Here is a 12,541-nt window from a genome sequence, read left to right on the forward strand (position 1 = left end):
ATCATGCTCCTGCCCTGGGCCATGAGCTTTTTTGGGTTCATGGGACCAGCCACAGGGGAAGGAGGACAGAGGCAGAGCAGCTCCCAAGAGGAACTCCACCAACCTCGTCACTGAGCCTAGAGCCAGCAGCATGTGTGTGTGTGCGTGTGTGTGTGTGCACGTGTGTGTGTGTGACTGTATTCGTTTCCTAGAGCTGCCATAACAAATTACCACAGACTTGGTGGCTTAAACCAACAGAAATTTACTCTCTCGTAGTTAAGGAGGCCAGAGTCCAAAATCAACGTGTCAGCAGGTTTGGTTCCTTCTGGAGGCTCTGAGGGAGTCTGTTGCATGCCTCTCTCCTAGCTCCTGGCGTTTGCCAGCAATCCCCGGTGTTCCTTGGCTTACAGCTGCATCACTCCAATCTCTGCCTCCATCATCATGTGTCCATCTTCCCTGTGTGTCTCCAAGTCGCTGTGTCTACAAATCTCTCTCTCCCTAAAAGACACCAGTCATCAAATTTAGGGCCCACTCTAATCCAGTAAGATCTCATCTTAAAACTTGATTACACCTACAAAGACTCTATTTCCAACTAAGGTCATGTTCCCAGGTAGTAGGGGTTAGGATGTCAACATATCTTTTGGGGGACACAATTCCACCAACAGCAGTGATTACGACTCTGCATGTGTGGCTGTACATGAGTGTGGTTGTATGAAATTGTGAGTGTACACGAATGTCTATGTGGGTGCGTACAAGTGTGAGGGAGTACTGAGAGTGTGTGTGCATGTGCTTGTGAGAACGTGTCTGCATTGGTGTCTCTGGTTGTGCTCATGTGGCCGTGGGCACATGTAAGTGAGAGTGTGTGTGCCCCTGTGTCCATGGACACCCTGCTGGACAAGCTGAGAAGGGTGGCAAGGCAGCATGGTGGCAGCAGGCCTGGCTCCCTGCTGTGGTTGAAGCCGTGTTTGGAGCCAGCCAGGGTGGGCCAGCAGGGCCTTGCCTCATGAATCCAGAGAGTGAGCTGTGAGAAGCAAGGACAAGGGTGTTTGCTGAATTGGGCACAGGCTGGTAAGCTGAGGTGGTGTCTCCTGGCGGCAGCATCCGTTCCCAGGTCCTCTTCCAGGAACGTTCCTAGAAGGCCCCTCCACCCAAGCTCCTGTCCCCTGCACCCCATTTGCCTGGATGGAGTGGTGCTGGCTGACTCATTCTCTCCCAGGGTTAGAAGCCAGCACTCAGTTACCTGTTGTGCCAGCCAGGTAGGGGTGGGGCAGGTAGCCAGCCCCTCCCAGGCCCTGCCCCTAGGCCAATCCAGAGAGTAGCCAATCACCCGCCACGCCTCGGCTGGGGCTGGACCCCAGGAAATGGAGAAAGACAGAGGTGAGCACATGGTCAGGGAAGACCTAGTGCAGCCCCTTTCGGGCAAACCTGCCCCCAGAGACAGGACATTGGGAGGGTCTCCTCAATAGTAATGTCAGTCAGGGCCTGCTCTGGCCAGTTAACTCATTTAAACCTCACAACCAAGTTTAAGTAGTATTCTCATCATCCCCATTTTACAGATGCTATTGCTGAGGCCCTAAGGAGTTAAATGATCTGCCTAAGATTACACACATTTGTTTATATTTGTTGGAATGCTTTTATTCTCTCTGGAAATCCACGCCCTAGCCCTTCCTCCAGACTCAGCCCCAGCTCCTCCCACCGTCTCCCTGCCTACCACACACCCACACCCTGGAAGTGCAGCCTCCCCCCCCCCCCCCCCCCCGACCTTCCCCGGGAAGACCCTCTGGCCCAAGGAGCAGTGGGGGGCAGGTTTGGGGTGGTCTCTCTGATTCCACCCTCCTGGGCTCCTCCATGGTGTCCTGGTTTTGGTTTTGGTGTGGTAGTGAGCTTATTCTCTCTGTGAACATGTCAGTGAGCACACATTTGGAGGAGGGGGTGTCTGGGCATGCTGGCACACCTGCAGGTGGGCTGCCCCCAGGGACCCATGAGGGCATGGCTGTGGTGGGACATACATTGCACAGGGTGTACCTGTGAAAGTGCCTAGGCACAGGGTGCAAGCCCCTGTGGATGTTCATGAAAAGCCTGTCCCCCTGCAGGCTTGGGCGTCTGTAGGGTGCCTCCCCCATCTCTCCCCCCTTATCAGATAACTGCCAGCATCCTCAGTTCTCAGACTCCCAGGCCCCAGGCGAGAGAGCCTGGTGAAAACTGCCTAGGACTGGGAACAGGGGCACCTAAGTCTCAAGCCTCGCCAGCTCCAGCCGCAGGTGCCCTTGAGCCAGCACCGCCCCACCCTGGCAGCTGGAGTGTCCTCACCCAATGGGATGGGGTGACACGAGGGGAGGAGGCAGCAGGAACGCTTCTCCCGCCCCCAGGAGCACAGGGAGTCTCATTACCCCGGTACTCAGTAGACTGGGGGGATTGAGCCAGGACTTGGCATTGACTACAAAGTGTGGGGGGCACCCCCCAGCACTCCCGCGGGCGGCTGGCCGGGGGGAGGGGCTGTGACGTTCAGTGGCCTCATGCAGCCGAGAGGAAGTAGCTAATTGCTGACCTGATGACTGGGCAGCCTGAGGAGTGGGGTGATGATGCCACTCGCGGAAGCAGGCGCCCCAGCCCAAGGAGGGGGCCCTGCAGGGACGGGTGGGCCAGGCCTGGGCTCTGCAGAGGCCGAGGTGGCTGTGGCCAAAGGAGCAGGGGGTGGGGGTTGTTGAGGCTGTGACCGTGAGAAAGGGCTCCTCCAGGGCTTCCCTCAGCTTCAGGGGAAGAGAGTTCAGAGGCAACGAGGGGATGAGGGGATTTGGGAAGGGGCTACACGGGGCAGAGTGGGAGAAGATGGAGGCTGAGGCTTCTTCTTGCCCCCTTTCCACCTACGTTGCCTCCACCTTCCCATCTCCCCCACTCCCACCTTATCCCCTCTTTGGTCCCTGTGGCTCAGGTGGGTGAGGAAGGAGGGAGTAGATGGAGAGTTCTTTTCATCAGAAGACCCCCGGGCACCAGCAGCCTTCTTGGCCATACCTACCCTGCTGAAGACCAGAGCTCCAGGAGAAGCAGTGGCACTTCAGCTGTCCTCACAGACAGGAAGAGCAGGTGCAGCAGGTGGAGAGAACAGCACAAGCAAAGGCCGGGCAGTGGGGTCTAGTGAGGGTGATGGAGGATAGGGCTTGGTGGCCATGGTAATGAGGAGAGAGGAGATGCGCAGCGCCGTTCTGCGCCAAGGGCCACACTGTCCCTTCCTGGCAGAAACTGTGGGTAACCACACTTGGAGCTTCTCCCACATGCTGGCCACAGCCTCTGGCCAGACAGGCCTGGCCTCGACTGCCAGAGCAAGGGCCAGGACCAGGTCAACAGCCACGCGAGATGGGGACCACCCCCGGCCCCTCCATCCCCAGGTGCATCAACACCAGAGAACCAGCAGCCCTGAGTCCCAAGAAACAGGATCCATCCGCCTGTCAGTTCTCTGGGCCCCTAGCGCCCCCTGTGGGCAGGAAGCTACACGAATGGGGGAGGGGCCTCTACCTGCCTGCGGGGAGGAAGGGAGACAGACTTGCCCTCCTGGAAGTAAACAGACCCTGCCTCAGGGAACCCCCAGTGTGACGAAGGAGACACCGACATTGAGCTCTGAGCTCCAGCCTCTAAAGCAGCCCCTGTCCTCAGGAGGCTCCTAGTCTGATGGAGACGTACTACCATCAGAGATCCATTCCGAAGGGTGAAACATACCAGCTGGCTGTAGGAAACGTCGTAGTCTGCGGGTAGGGACACACAACCCCAGCGAATTTTTCCGGAGCCCCCAATCTGTTGCAAACACAGGTTAGACATTTTGGTGACTGTAGGGCTGCTAGAAAAAAATACAAGATGCCCAGGTAAATTTAAACTAACAACGAATAATTTTTTTAGTATAAGTATGCCCCACATGTTGTAGGGGATATACTTGTACTGAAATATGATTCGTTGTTTATTTGAACTTCAAATTTAACTGGACGTCCCGTATTTTTATTTGCCAAATCTGAGAGCCCTAGATGCCTCCAATTTGAGGGAGGAGGGGGGACTCCCATACACGGAAATGCAGGTAAACACCTCAGCGTGCTCTGGAAAGCAGCTGTGAGGAGGGAGGGGGAGTCCTGGGGCGCCGGCTTGCAGCAGTTTAAAATTCCTTCCAAGCCAGATCCCTAATCCCTCGGTGCACAATGGCCGCCTTCTCCCCCGCCGCCAGCGCCCACGCCCTCCCCCGCGGGGCCGTGGCAGTGCCACCACGGGCCTCCCTAAGCCCCTTTGAAGCCGCCAGAGCCCCGCGCCGCGGGAGGCCCCGCCGCTATGCCAGTTATGCCAGCTATGTCCCCGCCGCCGCCGGCCACCACGGCTCCCCCATTAATGCTAGCTAATCTGGCTAATAAATAAACTCCCCTCCCAGCCTCAGTCCCCCACTGGCTCCTCCCTGCTCCCCGAGAATTGATTCCAGGGCTTGGGTGAAACAAGCGCCCCCACTCCCTTCAGATGTCTCTGCTTTTTTTTCTCTTGCTGTCCTACGTCTGTTGCCCATGTCTGACGGGACTCGGGGCGCCTCTGCCTCGTGCACTGCATCTGCATCTCTTTCAGTCCACCTGCGCGCAGAGAGCAGGCCACATGCCTGCGTGCCCGGGAACTAGACTCGATGCCCCCGAGAAGATCCGCTGGACCGAGGAGCGCCCCCTGGAGGCGGGAGGAGGAGCAGGCCACGCCCCTCCTGGCCCCGCCCTCCTGTGTCCGCGGAAGTGGGCGCCCCGCGAGCTGCCCCAGGACGGGTGACTTCGTGCTAGGGAAAGGCGCCGGCGCCTCCTACGGCAGGAGTCCCTTCTCCGCGGCCTCTGCCGCCCCCTGTGTCCCCACCCGGGCTTCTGAGAGTCTGACTCAGAGCCGAGCCCGCATCGCTTCACCTCCTACAACACACCCGGAGCGCGCGGAGAAATTACAGGATTGCAGGGGCACGGCTAATGCTCTCTAATTACCCACTGCCGCTCTCGTTCGCGGCGCTCTGCGGCGCTGGGCCAACATGCCGTAATTAGGCCGCCCCTCCCCGGTCCCTGAACCCGTCCCTGGTGCCCAGGACAGCGCGCATCCGCTCAGCCCGCCGCCCCCTGCTGCCCTCCGGGACTGCCCCGCAGTCCCAGGAGAGAGTTCTGCGACCCCCACTTGGAGTGGGGAGAGGGGAGGTGCGGGACTTGGGGACCAGCCCCTCCCTCCCTGTAAGCCTACAGTCCTGGAGATCTCTGCTGGAAGGGACTGGGAGAGTAGGGACGGTGGACCCATTTCGTTGACATGGACACTGAGGCCTATTGGAAAGCTAACTGTCCGGGGGAGGAGTGGGTAGGGCACCAGGGCAACAGTATCCCCATATTGCGTATGAGGCACAAAACAGTAAAGGCTCTCAGGGAAGGCCACCAAGCCAAACTTCCAGATCAGCTCATTTAAGGGTGGCTCTATGACGCCCCACCGTCTCCTTCCCTTGGCGAGGGCATTACGTTCCTGCAAAGAAAGGTGATCCCCCATCATAGACCCGGAGCCCTTGGCAGCCGACCAGCTGTGGCCTGTTCGTCACAAGGGAGCTGGCAACGGGTGGCTTCAGTCTCCCATCCCAGGAAGGGTGGGAGGAGGCCCTGAAGACACAAAGCCAGGCCTGGCAGCCAAGACTAAGGGGGAGCAACTTGGCTGTCTACTTCTTTATCCAACCAGGCTCAAACCTCTCCTCTGTCGGGAATTCTTCCCTGGTGTCCAGGGAGTCGCAGGCTCGCGGCCTTGGGCCAGGGTTAATCTTTAGTGAGGTGTGGAGCGGCCTGTGGGAGGATGTGGTCTTTGTATTGAAGATGAGATCCTGCAGACAGTGTGGGCTTTCCGACTGCCTCCCCGTAGGGAAAGGCCAGTGTGGCCAGACTGGTCCCTGAGGCTTTTGAGTGTGAAACACGGGATTTAGACCAGCCCAGCTGGCCTGTGCCTTCACCCTTTTCCTCAGCTGCTAGGATCTCAGTCCGCACTATTGCCACCCTTTGTCATCTTTGCGTGTTTCTCCATAAGCCTGCGAGGTGAGTGTCACTGGGACCCCCCTTTTTGTCTCCCCCCCATGCGGTGGCAGTGGTGGCTGAACACGCTTCTAGAAACCCCTCTAGTACCTCCTTTTTACGTCTTGAGTTTCAGTCTGTGCCTTGGGTAGGCACCATATCTTCTCCAGCAGGGATGACAGCTAATTTCTGCCATGAGACTAGAGGTTCCTTGAGGGCAGGGCAGTGTCTCCCCTCAGACTGGGACTCCCTGAGGACAGGACTGTGTCTCCCCTCAGACTGGGGCTCCCCGAACACGGGGCCGTGTCTCCCCTCAGACTGGGGCTCCCTGAGGACAGGGCTGGGTCTCCCCTCAGACTGGGGCTCCCCGAACACGGGGCCGTGTCTCCCCTCAGACTGGGGCTCCCTGAGGGTCGGGCCGTGTCTCCCCTCATACTGGGGCTCCTTGAAATCATCAGATTCTCCCCACACATGTGGCATTTGCACCCCACCCAACTCCCCTGGCTCTCCTCACGGCCCAAGCATTCCTCCCAGGACACCGTTTGTCACACTTTGATGAATGAAACCTACTAAGAATAACTCAGTCCTTGTAGTCTGTAAAGGACAGAGTGTGGAGGAGGGAGGCTGGTGATTGTGGGGCGCCAGGGGAGGATGGACACGGCCATTCATTCAATAGCATTTTCCCAGGTGCCCATCTGGACTCTGAGAGAAGACACGGTGAATGCCACAGAGCCCCCTCCTGTGCCATTTCTGCTGTTGCCAGTAGGGGAGCAACCACAGGATCCCTGAGACAGAAATGCCCCCTTCTTTATAGACTTCCCACCCCAGAAGTCATCACTTCAGGGCCACCCAGCCTCCTCAGTGCTTGGCACCAGCTCCCTGTGCTTGGAAGTCAGGTGCTGGGGGTAGGAGGCTGCTTCCAGTGGGACAGGGCTGTGGTGGGGTGCCTGTGGAGCAGCCTTCTTCCTCCTGTGGAGAAATGTCAGAGGGACCACCACTGTAGAAGCTCTCAAACTGGCAGGAGGGCCTTTGGGGCTTTAACTGGGGGAGGCGGTGTGAGTGATCCAGAGGATGAATCTCTGTCTTCTGCTCCCCCGCAACTCTCTCTCTCTCATCCTGCCCCTTCCCACTCCAAAACCTCAAGCCTCTAGCTAAGAATTGAGCGACCTTTCCAATGCAACTATTTTCCCAGGCACTTCACAGGGGGCCCGCGGGGTGGGGAGGCTGTGACCTTAACCCGCTTCCCTGGACAGGGCCTTCCTGGCACTCTGCCCCCACCTGCCACCTCCTGAGAAGGACATTTCGGCCTGGTCTTGGCAAAAACATCAGCCTATGAGCTAGGCAGCCTGGTATGGTACCAGCTCTGCCACTGAGCCCATGGTGACCTTGAGAAGACATGTCCTCCTCTGCGCCTCAGTTTCCCCACATGTAAAATGAGTTTTGTCTAGTTTTCAAACCTTTCTTTTTAAAAAAATAACAGATCCTTTTGTAACTTATGTGGAGTCTCAACTAGTAACACAGACAAAGTTTGGGGTTCTATGGACAAAAGAGGAGTGGGGGCCCAGAGCGCCGATGTTTAGTTTGACACACACGTGCACACACACACGTGCACATAGCTCAGCTCCAGGGCACTCCACAGAGCATACTTCACAAACCTCTGAACCCTGAAATCCTTCCCTGTGCAAACACTCTGGGGCCCTGCCAGGGCTGGGAGTTCTAGAACTGGGGGTGCTGACAGTGACTGTGGGTTGCCTGGGTGTAGGGATCAGGGCTGAGGGGTAACGGAGTAGGGGGCTTGAGCTGGCATGGGGAGTCCTTTCAAAATGGGTAATCCCACTGAGGCTGGGCAGGCGCCTGGGTCCAAAGCGGGGTCCCGGCCAACCCTCACTGCCCTCCCTACCCCCTGAAGCCAGAAGTCAAGTATGCTTGTCTGGCCCTGGCCTCCTCAGCTGGGGACAGGGGGCACAAGTGGAGACTGAGAGTGCCCTTCCCCCGGGGGAGGGGCAGCAGGTGTGGGCGGGAGCCTCTGGCAGCTTTTCTCTGGGATCCCTCTCACTATGCCTGGCCAATGCCAGAGTGGCAAGAGTTGGGGGACTGGCAGGGGCCCACAGTGCCTCAGGGGTGGGGGCTGAGCACCAGGCAGCCTGAGTGTGGCAGCATAGCCCCCTGCAGGAGACGCAGTGAGCCTCACAGCGCCACTGATGCTGGAAATGTGAGAATTTGGTGCCAACAGAGAATGCAGGTGGGAGGAGGCCCATCAGGCACTAGTGACAGGAAGGCAAGAGTGAGGAGAGGAACAGGTGCCACACAGGAAAGAAAAATGGCACCGATAAGAGGCAGGCCTGGGCCTGGGGTCCCAGTTCAGGACAGCAGGGATTGTCCCTCCAAAGTGGGGGAACAGCAGCAGTACCCAGTCCCTCCTTGCCCACAGAGGGACTGTGCTCTGGGGTCCTGAGAAAGGCCTGTGCTCAGCCCCAGCTGCCTGGGGTCACCAGGCAAACGAGGTGCTGCCCTTTCCCTTCACCCCTAAGTGATCTGCACCTGCACAGCCCTGGAAAGATCGCTGTTCCCAATTGCCCTCAGGGGACATGTGGGGGAGCACAGGAGTTTCCCCCAGTCCCCACCTCCCTGGGACGTACAATGAGGGATGGGGAGAGCTACCTCACCATCCTCCATCCCACACACACACACATACACACACACACATACACTGGTGTCTGTTCCCTAGAGACTTAGCAGCCCTGGCCTGGGTCACTGCTAATGTCCCAGGCATGACAGGGCACTGGGGCTACAGGAATGGAAAAGTCAGCCAAGGTCTCTGCCCTCATGGTGCTCACATTCTAGGGAGGGAATGACAGGTGATCAACGAGTCAACAAACCGTAAAGTTCAGGTGGTGAGAAGACAACTATCAGTGGAGAGTGGGGGGATAGGGGGTCTTTTAGGTGGGGTGGTGAAAGGATGCCTCTGGGAGGAGGTGACATTTGAGTGGAGACCCGAGTTACAGGAAGCCAGTCATGCTTTGGGACCAAAAGGACTCCAAAATGTACAATATTTTTAAACTGAAAGAACATGTGTCCATAGACATTAAAGGACAGGGGACTTAGAACTGTCTCTGGAGCATGTTTGTGTCCAGCACAGTGACAGGAAACCCACATACATTATCTCTCAGAGCCCTCTTCAGAACCTGTGTGTCAAATGGTATTATTTTCATTTTACACATGGGGAATATGAAGCCCACAGAGGTTATTGTTTCATTCATTTCATAAGATGCGTTGCGTTTTAGCCTCTGAAATCACTATAATAAGTCCCACGTGGACCTGCCCGCCTAGATCCTACAGTCTGTGAGGACAGAGGAGGATCAGGAGGGCTTCCTGGAGGAGCCCATGGCTAAGTTGAGTCTGAAAGGAGGAGGAGGGGGTGACAGAAGTGATGAGGAGAGGAGGGGGCCCAGAGGAGGTGGCATCAGCAGCAGGGAGACCTGCAGGCAGAAGTAAAGGACTGAGGAGGGGGTCGTGCCGGGCTGCCTGGTCAGCAACTTGAGTGAGCTGGGGTGGTGAGTGAGGACCCTGCAGGCAGGTCAGAGTACGGAAGGGCAGATGGGGCCACGTGGTGTGGCTGTTAGGCAAGGCAGGTAGGATAGGACCTCTTCCAAGGCTCTGGTGACCTGGCCACCCCTGAGTGACAGGGTTAATAATGGCAAAAGGTGGGTGCCAGCCAACAGCAAGGCATAGTCAGACAACTCACACAGGCTTACGCACTCCACACACACAGACACATAGACAGACATGTGCACCCCATACATGCACAAACGCACATGCAGCTGGCCTAACTGTCCATCTCTACTGATGAGGGCCTGCAGAGAGGCACAGGACGGGGGTCAGAGGGCACAGAACAGCGTGACTGCATAGCTCTGGCCTTGGGATCTAGGCACCTCTTTCAGGACAGATGTGTCTCCATAGCCCCCTTCCAGGCTCTCAGGCCCCTTGTCCTCCTCTCCACTTGTGCTCTGAGATCTCACCTGCCAGCACATTGTCCAGGATGTGCACATAGGACCTGGTCACGTTCATAGGGGAGGCAGCCCTGGGCATCAGCCAGCAGGAGAATCCAGACTCAGAACAGACCCTGCCAGGCTGGAGTAAACAGGCCAGACCAGAGAGATGAGCATTCACAGGGTTAACGCAAGGGCTCGAATGTGAGGTCAGACACTCAACAGCTCAGACAGGCTGGGGGAGGCCACATGTAAGATTGGTTCCAGTGAGCACTCTGGAAGGGGACTTGTCCCCCAGGGAGCAACGAGTATGCAGTCTTGGGCGGCACTCATGGAAGGGCAGCCTCATGAGTGGAGGCTAGGCAGAGAGAGGGGTGCCCCTGGGCTCTGAGCTGGCCAGTCCCTCCCGGAACAGGGTCCAGACCTGGGGATCTTCTTCTCAAGGGGACAAGGACAAAGACAGCGACAGGGTGGGGAACTCATCATCCCCGTCCTCATATGACAGGTCATATGAGGAACTGTCACAAGGATGTTCAGCCCCAAGAACGAAGGGCCCAGACACCTGGGAGGCCCACACTCCAGCCATGGCCTTTGCATGTGCCACATCTCCCACTGGCAACTTTCCTCCCTCCCTAACTAGTTAAGCCCTGCATGCTCTTCCCGCTAGCTAAAGCAGCACCTTCCTCAGGAAGCCTTTTCTGGCCTCTCTGTGGAGTATGTCCCACTTTCCTGTGCTCTGCCTCCCACCTTGCCCTGGTCTTGGGGGGCCCTTACCAGAGGCAGCTTTACAGTTTTCTGCATGATGGACCACAGTCTCTCTAACTAGACTGCAAGCTCAGCGAGGTCAGGGGCTACATGTGCTGCTGCTTACTGTTGTTTCCCTGGTGTCTGGCACACAACAGAAGCTCAAGAAAATGGAGGAAAGGAGGAGGGAGAAAAGGAAGGGAGGAAGGGAGGGAAGGAGGAGAGAAGAAGGGAACTGAGCATGCCTTGAACTCTCCGAAGGCTGCCAGCAGCCATACAAAGGAGGGTTAAACTGGTTCTCAGTGGCAGCAGGAACACCAGTAGAAGGTGAACCTAGGGAGTCTGATTTCAAATCATCGACAGTAAGGTTGTAAAAGTCAACTGGTCACAATGCGGATTGGTCTGCCCTGGAATACTCTGTGCTTCTCAGGATGAGTTTAAGCAGAACCAAGAGCACTTCTCTGAGGAGCTATTACTCCAGGGAATGAAGGAACCGAGGAATGATGAAAAATGAAAGAATGAATGAACAAAATATGACTGATGATACTACAGAGTATTTCACGCACTGGGCAGAAAGCCAGAGACATCTGACCTTTGTCTGTGAGTCTGGCTGTGCCAGACCCCAGGTGGACAACGAGCCGAGGACCCTGTCCTCAAGGAGCTCAGCCTGGTGAGAGATGCACGCAGCACACGTACATACAAGAAAGCACACTTCAAATCCATCCAGCAATGCCAGACGTGTCCTACTGGATGATGTTCATAGCAGGGCAGGGAGAAAGGTGTCTTGGGAACAGCTCAGTCCTGACTTCCCTCCCCACACCTCCCAGCTTTCTGAAGGAGGTCACATTCTGAAATCCACTTTGGGCCACTTTCCCAGGGGGTAACCCCTTGGCACAAGTCTGTCCTGAGGTCAATGCCCCTCTGGCAGCTTCCTTCTCAGGATCAAGGGTAGGGTTGGGAAGGAGAAACTTGGCACCTGGCCTTAGTCAGCAATGACCTTATCTGCAGAGGCTGGGGCTGGGCAGGGGGTGGACACCCTGGCTCTGAACACCTGCCCCCAGCAGGTTCAGAAGCCTGAGACATATGCCTAGCCCATGCTCAGGAGGCCCCCACGTCCCGACCCCCAGCTTCCTGAGAGCAGGGATCATGTCTTACCTGCCTCTATTCCACCCTTGGTACAGAGGAGGTGCCCACAGGTTGTGACATGAGCAGTGCAGGGCCAGGGCTGGCAGAGCTGAAATAGAAAGGGGTGTTCTGCTCAAGCAGACAGAGATGGAACGCCATCCTAGCTGGGGTGCAGTAGCGTCTAGACAGGGACTGGGAAGAGCACACATCCCCCTGAGGCCCCTAAGGCTGGGACCGGACTGAACTGTCTTCTGTTCATGCTCGGGGCTTGCCCTGTCTCCAGCAGCCCCACTGTGGCCTATGACCGGTCAATGACTCACAGCCAGCTGTGGGCATGGAGGGGAGAAAGTGGCCCCTAGCTGAGCTCATGTACTCGCAATTAGCCCTCTACGCCCCCTCACCACGAGAGCCTCCGGCTTCCACGCACGCACGTCCCAGGCTGCCCTTTCCTGACCGCAGCGTGCCTCTCACTGCTTATTTTAGCCTGATGAAGGCTCTTGAAATGTCAGAGCTGGAACCGAGCTGGGGCTCATGGAGTTCAACCCTTTCATTCAACCAGGGAGAAAATGGGGACTCAGAGAAAGTCGGTGATGTGTTTCAGGTAGCACGCTAATTGGCAGTACGGCCAGAAATTGACTGCAGACACTGGGAGCCCAAATCTGGGTGTCCTTAACTCAG

General features: G+C 57.0%; 1 long non-coding RNA gene across 1 annotated transcript; it reads right to left on the bottom strand.

Moving 5' to 3' along the window:
• Positions 1-221: 221 nt before the first annotated feature.
• Positions 222-12,213, bottom strand: LOC139077508 (uncharacterized). The gene is made up of 2 exons (XR_011530100.1): positions 11,894-12,213; positions 222-477 (listed from the first exon to the last, which is right to left on the bottom strand). It is a non-coding gene; the product is annotated as an uncharacterized lncRNA (long non-coding RNA).
• Between the last annotated feature and the right edge of the window lie 328 nt (positions 12,214-12,541).

The sequence above is a fragment of the Equus przewalskii genome, chromosome 19, assembly GCF_037783145.1.
Source record: "Equus przewalskii isolate Varuska chromosome 19, EquPr2, whole genome shotgun sequence".
Lineage (NCBI taxonomy): Eukaryota > Metazoa > Chordata > Mammalia > Perissodactyla > Equidae > Equus > Equus przewalskii.